Raw genomic sequence first — 12573 nt, 5'->3', positions numbered from 1 at the left:
TCATCTTTCTAGAGTAAATCTTAAAAAAGGAGTAGATTTAATTGTTTATCCATCAGAACATTCTCCCTCTGCTACCTTAATTCAAGAAGAGGGTATAATTGAATGGATTTTTCTACCACGTAAACAACAAAAACATCTTTCAACATATTTAGACAAAATTGGTCAAATTATATTTAAAGGCTGCCAAAGATTAAAATGTCTAAGTGGCCTGGATCCTGAAAAAATTATTGTTCCTCTTACTAATTCTGAAATTCAAATGGCTTATCAGCAAAACTTAGATTGGCAATCAGATACATCTGATTTTATAGGAATTATTGATAATCACTATCCAAAAAATAAGTTGCTCCAATTTTTAAAATTGACTCAGTGGATATTACCTAAGATAGTAAAATCCATGCCTATGCCTCATGCTCCTACCTTTTTTTCCTGATGGCAGTAGCAATGGTCAGGCAGGTTATTCTGGTCCTTTAACTAAGGTATGGACCACCCCTTACACTTCAGCACAAAAAGTAGAATTGCAGGCTGTTACGCAGCTTTTACTAGATATTACTTGACCCTTAAATATTGTTTCGGATTCACAATATGTTGTACAAACAGTTCTAGCCTTAGAAACAGTTACTATTACAGAAACTGATGAAATTTCCAAACTATTTCAGCAACTTCAACTGATTATACAGAATTGCCAGTTTCCACATTTTATTACCATATCAGATCTCATACTAACCTTCCAGGCCCCTTAGTGGTTGGTAATGAAAAAATAGATCAATTGCTTGTTGGTTCTGTTCAAGAAGCAATTAAATTTTATCAACTGACTCATATTAATACTAAAGGTTTAATTAAAAAATTTCACATAACCAATAATCAAGCCAAACATATTGTTTCTCATTGTTCCACTTGTCGATTACTTAATCAGTCTAAATTTTCTACAGGAGTTAATCCTTGAGGTCTCTCACCAAATGAATTATGGCCAATAGATGTTACACATATTCCTGAATTTGGCCAGTTAGGTGTTGTACATGTTACTGTAGATACTTATTCCAGTCTTATTATGGCTACTCCATCCTCTGGAGAAACTGTTAGACATGTACTCTCATATTTACACTCCTGTTTTGTATACATGGGAGTCCCGGCCACCATTAAAACTGACAATGGCCCTGCTTACACTAGTCATTCTTTTGCAGCTTTTTGTATTAAAGGGGACATCAAGCACATTACTGGCATTCCTTATAATCCTCAAGGACAAGGTATCATAGACTGTACGCATCAAACTTTAAAGAACGTGTTATTAAAATAAAAAGGGGGAGGTAAACAGTCTCCCAAAGAGAGAATAAATCAAGCCTTATTTACCTTACATTTTTTGAATATTTGTAAGGAAGATAAATTAACAGCAATAGAAAAGCACTGGAATGGGAGTTGGCGATCAGACTCTTTCCCTCACCAGCCTATTTGGTGGAAAGATGATGTAGAAAATAAATGGAAAAAAGGATGGGCAAAGGTGTGGGGGAGAGTTTTTGCTTGTGTTTTGACAGATGACAGACAATGTCTGGATTCCAAGCAGAAGAATCAAGCCCAGAGTGGAAGACACGTCAGGCACAGGCCACGACGTGGGGACAGGTGAAGAAAACATACAAAGAAGCAGACGGGATATTGAACTGGACATCTGTACCTAAAACATCTGTAAATGTTTTTCTTGCCACGAGCTGCATGGTGAGCATGATGGTAAGAGTGTCTGGCAACCAGACACATCACTATTGGGCACTCTAAAATTCCACCCACAGATGTACCCATTTATAAGAAAGTAATAATTTCTGACCCTAAAACTTGGGTATAATGGGAAAATTGTAGAGCTCACATGGGGTGCATTCTTGCTGGGTCCATATCTTATGGTGTTGTTCTTGACTGGAGACCCTGTTGACATCCTGCCTCCTCTCACAATTTTGAAAAGCTTCATTGGAATAAAACTGGCACCTCAATGTCTGTAAAAGACACTGACCTTAAAAGTCATATTACACAGCTCAACCATGGTATGAGCTCTCCAGCTCCTCGTATTTTAGATGGCCCTATTCATGATCAATTGTGGAAAATATCAACTTCTTTGCACCCTTTGCAGACCTGGATTGGCACACACACTTTGGATACAAACAATAGCCAAGAATGGACTTTTAATTTAAATTCTACTCATTATATTCAAGTTTGTGTTAGACTGCCTTACTTATTTGTGATTGGATATGCTGTTTATGTGAACCTTCTTTCCTAGTGACTCGTAACAACTGTTTTTATCATACCTGTATTAGCAATTCTATAAAGTTCAATCCTTATAAAGAAACATTTCATATTCTCAAAGCCAGAACAGGACTGTGGTTACCTGTTAAAATGAATAGAGTCTGGCAAGAAACACCAGCAATGTACCTTTTGGACAAACTACTTAACCACATTCTTAAACATACAAAAAGATTTATTGGTGTCTTAACAGCAGCTATTTTGGGAATCATTGCTGTCACTGCTTCTGCGGCCACCGCAGGTGTGGTTCTGCATCAGACTATTCAGACCGCTGAATTTGTTCAAAATTGGCACCAAAATTCAAACCAATTATGGTCTACCCAAAATCAAACTGACACTAAATTAGCTACTCAAGTGGCTGACTTACAACAAGCAGTCACCTTGTTGCGAGACCAGGTTATAAGTCTACAAAAGAAACTTAGACTCTGTTGCGATTGGAATATCACTCAATTTTGTGTTACACCTCATATATATAATCAAACTCGGTTTCCTTGGGAAAACATCAAAAAACATCTACTTAATCAAAAAAATTGACTGAAGAGATTGGAAACTTACAACAAGAAATATTAAGTTCCTTCAGTCACAAACTCAAATTGCTCTCTGAAGCTGACATTATTAATGGCATCTCTTCTGGTTTAGATTCAGCTGATCCACTTTATCATCTTAAGATATATGGGAATTCCACTATTGTAATTGGCATTATTTTAATCCTTTGCTTGTGTTTATATATAGTCTGGAGAAAACTCCAAAGATGACAAGAATCTGGAGACCAACACCTCGCTGTGATAGCTGTCCAACTCCATCAACTTTCTTCAAAAAATAAAAAAGGGGGAGATGTTGAGCCTAAGAATACTGAGTTATAGAAATGCCCCCTGTATTTCTGGAGAGAATATTTGATTTCAGAAGTCAAATAAGGCTTTGCCTTAAAGAAAAAAATAAATGTGTTAGTTCAAAAGCTGCCTCGCCTCAGGAGGGTGTCTCATTGGTCAATAACAGCTGCACTTCAAAGAGACAGTTGTAAACTGGCCTATGGTTCTCACCTGTTTTGAAAGACAAGACAGGCCTCTCCTAGGACCAAAAGGTTGCCGGAGCTTACAGACAAAGACCCCCAGAGATGAGAGCTGATCGGATAGATATGCTAATGCCCAAGCTGGACCTTAAAGTAATTAACACAAAGCACAGCTCATGTTGACTTCTGAGATCATCTCTGTCTCCAAGAACACAATCACCAGGGCCAAGATGTCTCTGTTTTTTGCTAATGTAATAGCCTTATCAGAAAACTTAGAAGTTTGCCCCAAGAAGATTTTGTAACTCATGGTTCCCCTAGATAGGGTTAGTTAAAGGATCTGTAGTAGCCTTTTAGGAGACTTTGACCCTAAACCAAACTGCCTGTTAGTATGTAAATCCCATTGCCCTTGGCAACAGGAGCCTGTGTCTACCCTATATAATACCTGTGTGGAGTTTCAGTCTTTGATATATATTTGGTGGGAAGAAATATATCCATCCAGACACCCTCTTTATATCTATTTTCATAAACCTTTACTTTATAAACTATATCTTTGGCTCTGTGTATTATTATTATTATTATTATTTCTGTTTCCTACTATTTTTTCATCCTTTGTGATGACCCTTGCCTGAGAGACCTGATCAGAAAGAGAACAAACCTCTTTGTGGGGAGGGTAGCTAACTCCCCGCACCCACCCTCTGAAATTCAGTGATCTCAGCATTTAAATAATCCAACAGGCCTTTGAATACTTACATTTGCTACATCATCCCCAGCAGCTTGTTATCCAAAAAATATCTGGGGGCCTGAAAGAGAAAAACCACAAACTCTGAAGGCAAGCCTTGTTTCATGACAAAGGCCACATTTTTCCAAATGTACTTTTAACCCTAGCCTTAAGAGAAAAGACAGGGTGCACCTTCCCTTTTATTGCTATTGACATTAGCTTTTCTATAGCTACCTACAGATTACCAAGCATAGAAATATTTTAACTTGGTTACATTGATTTTTATAAAATATATTTCACCAATGTCTATTGTGTTAGTGGAGATATAGTTTAAATCAACAGCAATTGACACATAAAATCCGTTGTGATGCTCTTTGGTCTTTGGGCAGTCATTAACACCTGAGAAGACCATATCTGTGACTCTTTGTTTCTCAAGCAGTCATGGTATTGATTTTTCTTTATTTTTTTTTTTAATTCAGGATATTATGGGGTTACAAACATTTTAGTTACATGAAATACCTTTGCCTTGCTCAAGCCAGGGCCACAAGCATGCCCTTTCCCTATAGAGTGGACTCTTTCTCCATTAGCTGTGGGTTTGCCCCCAACCCACTCTACCCCTACTCCCCCAACCCCCTACCTGACCAGAACCCAGTGAGTATACTACCGTGTGAGCACCTTAGTGTTGATCAGTTAGCACCAATTTGATGGCGATAATATGTTGCGCATGTTTTTCCACTCTTGCGATAACTCACTTCGAAGGATGGGCTCAATGTCTCTCCAGGATAGTACAAGAGGTGCTAGATCACCATTGTTTTTGTAGCTCAGCAGTATTCCATAGTATACATATACCACATTTTATTAATCCACTCATGTATTGATGGACATTTGGGTTGTTTCTACATCTTTGCAATTGTGAATTGTTTGGCTATAGACATTCAAGTGTACATGTCTTTGTTATAGAATATCATTTTCATTTGGATAGATACCTAGTAGTGGGATTGCTGGATCAAACAGTGTTTCTATTTTTAGCTCTTTGATGTATCTCCAAATTACTTTCCACGGGGGTTGTACTAATTTGCAGTCCCACCAGCAGTGTAAGAATGTTCCAATCTCTCCACATCCCCACCAGCATTTGTTATTTTGGGACTTTTTCATATAGGCCATTCTCACTGGAGTTAGGTGACATCTCCTCGTAGTTTTGATTTGCATTTCCCTGATGATTAGAGATATTGAGCACTTTGTTATGTATTTGCTGGTCATTAGTCTGTCTTCTTTTTGAAAGTTTCTGTTCATGTCCTTTGCCCATTCACTGATGGGGTTGTTTGATTTTTTTCTTGTTGATTTTAAGTTCCATACAGATTCTTGTTATCAGCCCTTTATTGGATGTATAGAACCAAATATCTCCTCCCATTCTTTAGTTTGTCTATTCACTCTAAGGACAGTTTCCTTGGTGTGCAGAAGCTTTTTAATTTGATTAGGTTCCATTTGTTTATTTTTCTTGCTGCTGTGATTGCTTTGGGGGTCTTCTCCATAAATTCTGTACCTTGGTTGAATCTTCCCAAAATTTTGTTCCAGCATTCTTAATGTTTCACACCTTAGGTTATGTCTGTTACCCAACGTGAGCTGATTTTTGTGAGAGGTGAAAGGTGGGGATCCAGTTTCAATCTTCTGCATGTGGACATCCAGTTTTCCCAGCACCGCTTACTGAATAAAGATTCTTTTCTCCAATGCATTTTTGTCTGCTTTGTCAAAGATTAGATGATAATATGAGGATGGTTTTATATCTGGGATCTCTGTCCTATTCCAAAGGCTTATATCTCTGTTCTTGTGCCAGTACCATGCTGTTTTGGTTACTATAGCCTCCTGGTAAAGATTGAAGTCTGCAAGACTGATGCCTCCCAATTTTTCCTTTTTGCTTAAGATTGATTTGGCTATATGAGGTCTTCTCTGGTTCCAGATGAAGTGTAGTGGTATTTTTTCTAAATCTGTAAAGAATGATAGTGGAATTTTGATAGAGATTGCATTAGTTCTGTAGATCACTTTAGGTAGAATGGACATTTTAAAAATATTGATTCTACCAATCCATGAGCCTGGTAGGGATTTCCAACTGTGCATATCATCTACAATTTCTTTTCTCAGTGATTCCTAATTCTCCCTATAAATATCTCTCACCACTTTCATTAAATACTTTCCTAAATATTTAAATTTCTTTGATGCTATTATGAAAGGTGTTGCATCCTTGCTTTGATTTTTGGCTTGACTACTGGTGTATATGAATGCCACTGATTTGTGGGCATTAATTTTGTATCCTGAGACTTTACTGAGTTTGTTTATCAATTCCAGGAGTCTCTTGGCTGAATCCTTGGGATTTTCTAGGTATAACAGCTTATCATCACCAAAAAGTGAGAATTTGACCTCTTCTGCCCCCATTGAGACACTTTTAATTCCCTGCTCTTGTCTGATTGCGCTAGCGAACAATTCCAGAACTGTGTTTAACAGAAATGGAGATAGTGGGAAACCTAGTCTGGTTCCAGTTTTAAGAGGAAATGGTTTTAATTTTTCCCCATTCAACATGATATTGGCTTTGGATTTGTCATATACAGCCTTAATAAATTTAAGAAATGTCCCATCAATGCCTATTTTATTGAGAGTTTTAATCATAAAAGTGTGCTGGATTTTATCAAATGCTTTTTCTACATCTATTGAAAGAATCACATGGTCTTTATTCTTGCATCTGTTTATGTGGTGAATTACATTTATAGATTTGTGTATGTTGAACCAGCCTTGTATTACTGGGATAAAGCCCACCTTTATCCCCATGGTGAATTATTTTTTTTTTTTTGATGTGCCGTTGGATTCAATTTGCTAAAATTTTATTGTGAATTTTTGCATCTATATTAATGAGGAATATTGATCTGTAGTTTTCTTTTTTTTGTTACATCCTTTCCTGGCATTGGTGTCAAGGTGATTATTGGCTTCATAGAATGAGTTGGGAAAGATACCATCCTTCTCAATGTTTTGGAATAATTTCTGCAGTATAGGTATGAGTTCTTCTTTGCATATTTGGTAGAATTTGGGAATGAACCTATAGGGTCCATGACTTTTTTTGGTTTTGGAAGATTTTTTATTGCTGCCCCAATTTCTGCACTTAATATTGGTCTGTTCAGGAGTTCTATTTTTTTCCTGATTGAGCTTAGGGAGGTTGTGTGTTTCCAAGAATTTGTCCATTTCCTCCATATTTTGTAGCTTTTGGGTATATATATTGTTAGTATTCAAAGATAGATAATGTTTTATATTTCCATAATGACTTCTGTTTTTTCACTTCTGATTGAGTTCATTCTTTGTTTATCTTTTCAAAAAAGCTTTAAAGAAGGTGACAGGAGTTTTGTCCTCTTTGCAGTAGCATATGCTGTCAGCAGATTGAAGTAAGGGACTATAAGCAAAATCGTGGTTTGTCTTAGAAAGAAACAATAGTGGAAATGTAGGAGCATTGTTGATCAACTAGACCTTTACTAAGTGATGGGCTGTGCTAAGAGCATTCAGGACAGTAAGTTAAACACATCATTGTTAATCACTGGAGAAAAAAGGGCATTTCAATCAAACAAAGGCAAGCTGGCAATGCATGCTCAGGCAAACACAAAAATAAATCTCCGTACTGACCCACTAGGACCAATGAGGCAGACAGTGTTAAGACTTTTATCCAGAGGGTCGCTAATAATATGCTGCCCTCTTTAAGTCAATCTTTTCTTTAACAATTTAGAAAATGACTGTTTAGAATTAAAATCTGAGACTCCTGAGATACTGTTATTACTAGTGTTATTATTTTTACATATACCAATCTGATTTTCATAAAAATAATTAGTGACGAATAATGATCCATATGAGAAAGTATCCTACTTGTAAGTGTATGTCAGCTGTCATTTGACACAAAGGGAGTTACAAGTTAAATAACTTTCAAAAAAATGTGTCAGCACTACACATATTATTAAATAAAAATGACTTTTCATAAATGAAAATTTCACAGATAAAACTGTTAAATGAATCTAAACTTCTTTCACTGATAACCAATCCTTTGGACTTTTAAATTTTATTTTGTAGTAAAGAATGGTTACTTTTTATAAAGGTGGACCCTTTCCATTTAGAAAACTTTTCAAGAACATCATGACTGACAAAAGATTTTCTGTTTGACCAGGCTGTACTCAGGCTCCTGAGCCTTCCTACGCCCATAAGTGCACTTCCTTCTAAAATGTATTTTTGGCAAATAATACAGCTAAGTCAGATTAGCAAGAACATCCTACTCTTGAAATCTGATAAGGTTCCTCATTCTTCCCTATCCTCCAGATGATGCCTAAACACCCTGACCTGTCTTCAGCAAGAATCCTGTTAGGTCAGGTTAGCCAGAATTTCCAAGACCTTTGAAGTTTTCCCTTAGTAATTTTTCATCTATGGACCCTCACCCTGTTCCCTGGCTGTAAATTCCTACTTTTTCATGCAGTATTCAGAGTTAAGCATAATCTCTCTTCCACACTGCAAGACCTCATTTCCATGGTGCCTATACCAATCGTGATGGTCCTTAGTAAAGTCTTAATTACCAGTCTTTACTAAGTATCATTGAATAATTTTTCTTTAACATGACACATGATAAGGTTTTCTGAAATGTGTTAGACTGACAAGAAGTCAACAAGAAATATTTTAATGTATTACTGTATTAATGTAATTACTGTATCACTGTCAAAGATAAACAAAGACATAGAATGTTAAAGTGGTGAAAACAGACTTTAATCAGTAATTACTGATGTAATGGAAAAGTGAAAATCTCAGGGCTCCAAAATCTCATTATGCCAAAGGGAGAAGTGAGCCTGGAAACCAAGTCACGTTAGCACTGCCATTCTCTTCCCCAGGCTCAACTACTGAATGTGGTATAGAGGGTGTTTTTGTTTTGTTTTTCTACTTTTTTTTTTTTCAGGGACGAATGTGCCAGTAAAGTTTATTTATATAATGTTCTGTCAGGTCAGCCACATTTAATTTCTGGAAGTTGTTTTTCATTTTGTTTTTCTTTTTTAAGAAATGGAACAGCTTGGACAATGACTAAGCAGGTTTGTTTGTTTGTTGTTTTGGTAGACGGGTTATGGGGAGGAGATAGGGAGTCTAGCCACCAAAAGTGGTCTTGTTATGCAGATAAGCCTCCTGGTAATGAGTCCTTAGGGAGAATAGATGGTAAATGTTTTTACTCTGACCTTTAAGGATGTCAGACTCTCAGTTGATCTTTCCTGTTAACAGATTGAGTAAGCAGAGTCTGGCTGCATTTACTGGAGATTCTCTACAGACACAAATTTCTACCCTGCACCCTCCCACAAAAACAGACTTGCAGCATTATTTCTGTCCCCCTTCCCCCCCACAATCATCTCAAAGTATGTCAAAGAAATGTATTTTGAGGTAAAATATGTTTTATTTCAAGACCTTTCAAGACCTAAACCTTTCAAGAATATATAGCCCCTAAAAAATGAGTGCATGTCAATTATAACCTTAGGACTAATAGCCTAAAGAAATTCTTGAATGTTGATTACAAGTGTGAACAAAAGCTTGTCCTCCCCCAGCTGTCTGAGTGGATCCCCTCTTGGCCAACGAACACAAGAAAAACCTTAAAGCTGAGGTGCCAGCTATGAGGAGAAGGGAGGTCAGGCAGGCCTCATTATGCTCTCTCCCTTTTGGATTTACTGCTTGTAACAATATCCTAAATCATTAACAAGACCTAATGCCATATAAGACAAAGGTTAAACCATACCTGCAGCTCATCAATTTACTTAACAAATCACTTGAGTCTGGGTATATGTCTGGTATATGTCCTGTGGTTTATCTCTGATTAGCAAACATCCTTATCTTAACTTAAAACACTCCAAGCCTTTAGACAAAACTTCATTTCTGTAACCAATTATAAATCAAAGAATCTTTGCACCTATAACCTCTAAGCTCTCCCCCTTGAAGATGTCTTGACATTTTGGACCAAATCGATTACATCTTCTGTGTCTTGCTTTACGGTTTTACATGTAATTTCTGTCTCCATGAATATATAAAGTCAAACTGGAACCTGGTTACCTTGGGCACAATTTCTCAGGACCTCTGAGGCCATGTGTTCTGGACCATCAGTCACACACATTGAGCTCAGAAAGTATGTCTTTAGAGAGTTTTGGATTTTATTCTTTACAGTATCATGCTCAAAGTTGGGCTCAGAGAGATCTAAGGACTCCCCAAATAAGCATCCTTAACTTGGCACCAGATACCACATGGCTCCTATTCCCCCTCACCCCAAGGTTCTCCTTGGGTGGAACTGGTAAGGCCTTCTGAACCCCATGCCTCATAAACTTGGTTGATAATCCTGATTTCTTCTGAATTCTTGGTTCCTCTCCTAGGAAGTTATTGTTTGGGATCCTAATTTTGATTTGGAGGTGCATTCTAAAAGGGTCTTCTCCATTGCCTCTTTATCCCCAAATTAACCTAAATCAGCTTATCTGCACATTGTGAAAGAAGAAGCCAAACTGTCCTTTTCCTAGGTCAATGGAGTCTGAATTCCTCAGCTCCAAAGAGAAAGGGAATTTTACTCCTTCTAGCCAAAAGACACACAAGGGTGCCTGGAGGGCCTAAGCGGGAGTCTCTGGGATGACTGCCCATGATTCCCAGTGGCCCTACAGAAATCCACTCAGTGAAATTAATTAAAAGAAGGCTCATCCAGAAAATGCACATAAGAGCTGATCACTGCGCATTTTGAGCCCTCTTGGTGGTGAAGGAGAGAAACTCAGAGACATATAAGAGGGCAGAAATGACTCAATGGTAAAACACTGTAGAGTCCTGCCCACAATCCGCACATTCTGATCCACTACCCTAAATCTATACTACAGTGTAAATACTTCTGTTAAGGAAAGCTGGAAAAGAAATTCCCCCCAAATGAAGAAAAACAAGGAAGGTGACCCTCTTCCAGGCACCTTAGTTGGTCTGTGACACCTCTATTTGCAAGCATTTATGTAAATGGAAGGGTTTGGAAGCATGCAAGATTTTCTAGGACTCCAGATGATTATGGCCAACTCGTATGCATGTTTCAACTGAAAGGCAAATTGCATCAAGGAAAATTCAGAGCTCAAATGGTTAAACTGCTATTATAAAGTTAAAATGTTGGGTCTCTTAAGCTCTCTATCTCTCTACTTTGTTTTCTGGCTACTCTGAACTTGCTTTTTCTACTGCTATTGTGATAAAAATCTACTGTTTGCAGTATTAATAATTATGAATTTAGCCTACTTGGAGATCTTGTTTTCTTAAACAGGGCAGCCAGTTCTAGCTAACATGTAAATATTGAAAAAGCCCTTGAAACTGAAAAAAAAGAAAAAAACAGTAAAAGAGGTTTTTTAAAAAATCAAACTGCCATGGAAACTGCTTTACCCAAAACTTTAATAGACCGACTTCATTAATTACCTATCAATGCAACTGACGTTTAGCCATGTGAACAAATTGCAATTTTGTCAGGGGTAATTTGGATTCAGTCATCTTTTTTAAAAAAGTGAACTTGTATTACTATTTTATGACTAGAGTTCTGACATAAAAGCTATTGGAATGTGTGTGTGTGTGTGACAAAGAAAGAGAGAGAGAGAAACAGAAAGAGTGTGTTTAGAGATGTTCTGTGTATGAACATTATATTATATGCTGTGTCTATGGTTATCTGCAGTTCCCATCCGCTGGGCCACTGACCGGGACTGGTCAGTGGCCTGCTAGGGACTGAGCTGCAGACCTCCACAACCCTGACCCCCTGGGCCATGGAAAAATTGTCTTCCATGAAACTTTGGAAATGGGGTGGGGCACAGCAGGAGCGGAGCAATGGGTGAGTGAGCAAAGCTTCATCTGCATTTACAGACACTCCCCATCACTTTCGTCACTGCCTGAGCTCTACCTCCACCCCACCCCTATCTGGAAAAATTGTCTACCATGAAACTTGTCCCTGGTGCCAGAAAGGTTGGGGAGAGCTGGTCTACATGATATGAGATTGACTTATAAATAAGGGAGTGCTCATAAATTAATTAAATAAACACAAATGCTTTTCAGGTTCATGTGAATTTAGTAATCTTTGGCAAATCAGCTGAGTTGTGTTTTTAAAAAAGTATTATTGGTAGAAAAAAATAAAAATGCCTTCAAATTGTCAACATACATTTTTGCCTGGGTTTGCCAGCCATTTTTATGTTTTTAAGGTGTCAGGGTTTGACACAAAGGTTATAAAAGCTCTAAACTCACTCAAAACAAAAATGATCTGTGTTCGTGATTCTTCATAAGTAAGACTAATTTAATTTAGTTGGTTTAATGACAATAGGTAAATCTCTGAAGCTACTGACAAAAATATCCATATGTTTAACTTTAAGGTTCTTACTTAGGTAAACATATAGACATGCCTAAATAAAAATGAGCAACTGTAAATTACAACAAGTAAAACATCAAGTAAACAGGAGCAAGAAAACAGAAATTTTTATGGTCAAAGGCTTATGAAAATATTTTGATTTTGGTTTCTTAATCCTAAGTGTAGATGAAG

General features: G+C 37.3%; 1 protein-coding gene across 2 annotated transcripts in view; it reads right to left on the bottom strand.

The window, feature by feature from the left end:
* LOC123629050 (F-box-like/WD repeat-containing protein TBL1X) overlaps positions 1 to 12573 on the bottom strand; it is a 1209717-nt gene that overhangs the window by 824206 nt on the left and 372938 nt on the right. The window lies entirely within an intron of this gene.

Source organism: Lemur catta, chromosome Y (genome assembly GCF_020740605.2).
Source record: "Lemur catta isolate mLemCat1 chromosome Y, mLemCat1.pri, whole genome shotgun sequence".
NCBI lineage: Eukaryota > Metazoa > Chordata > Mammalia > Primates > Lemuridae > Lemur > Lemur catta.
This window is presented reverse-complemented; position numbering and strand designations above follow the sequence as displayed.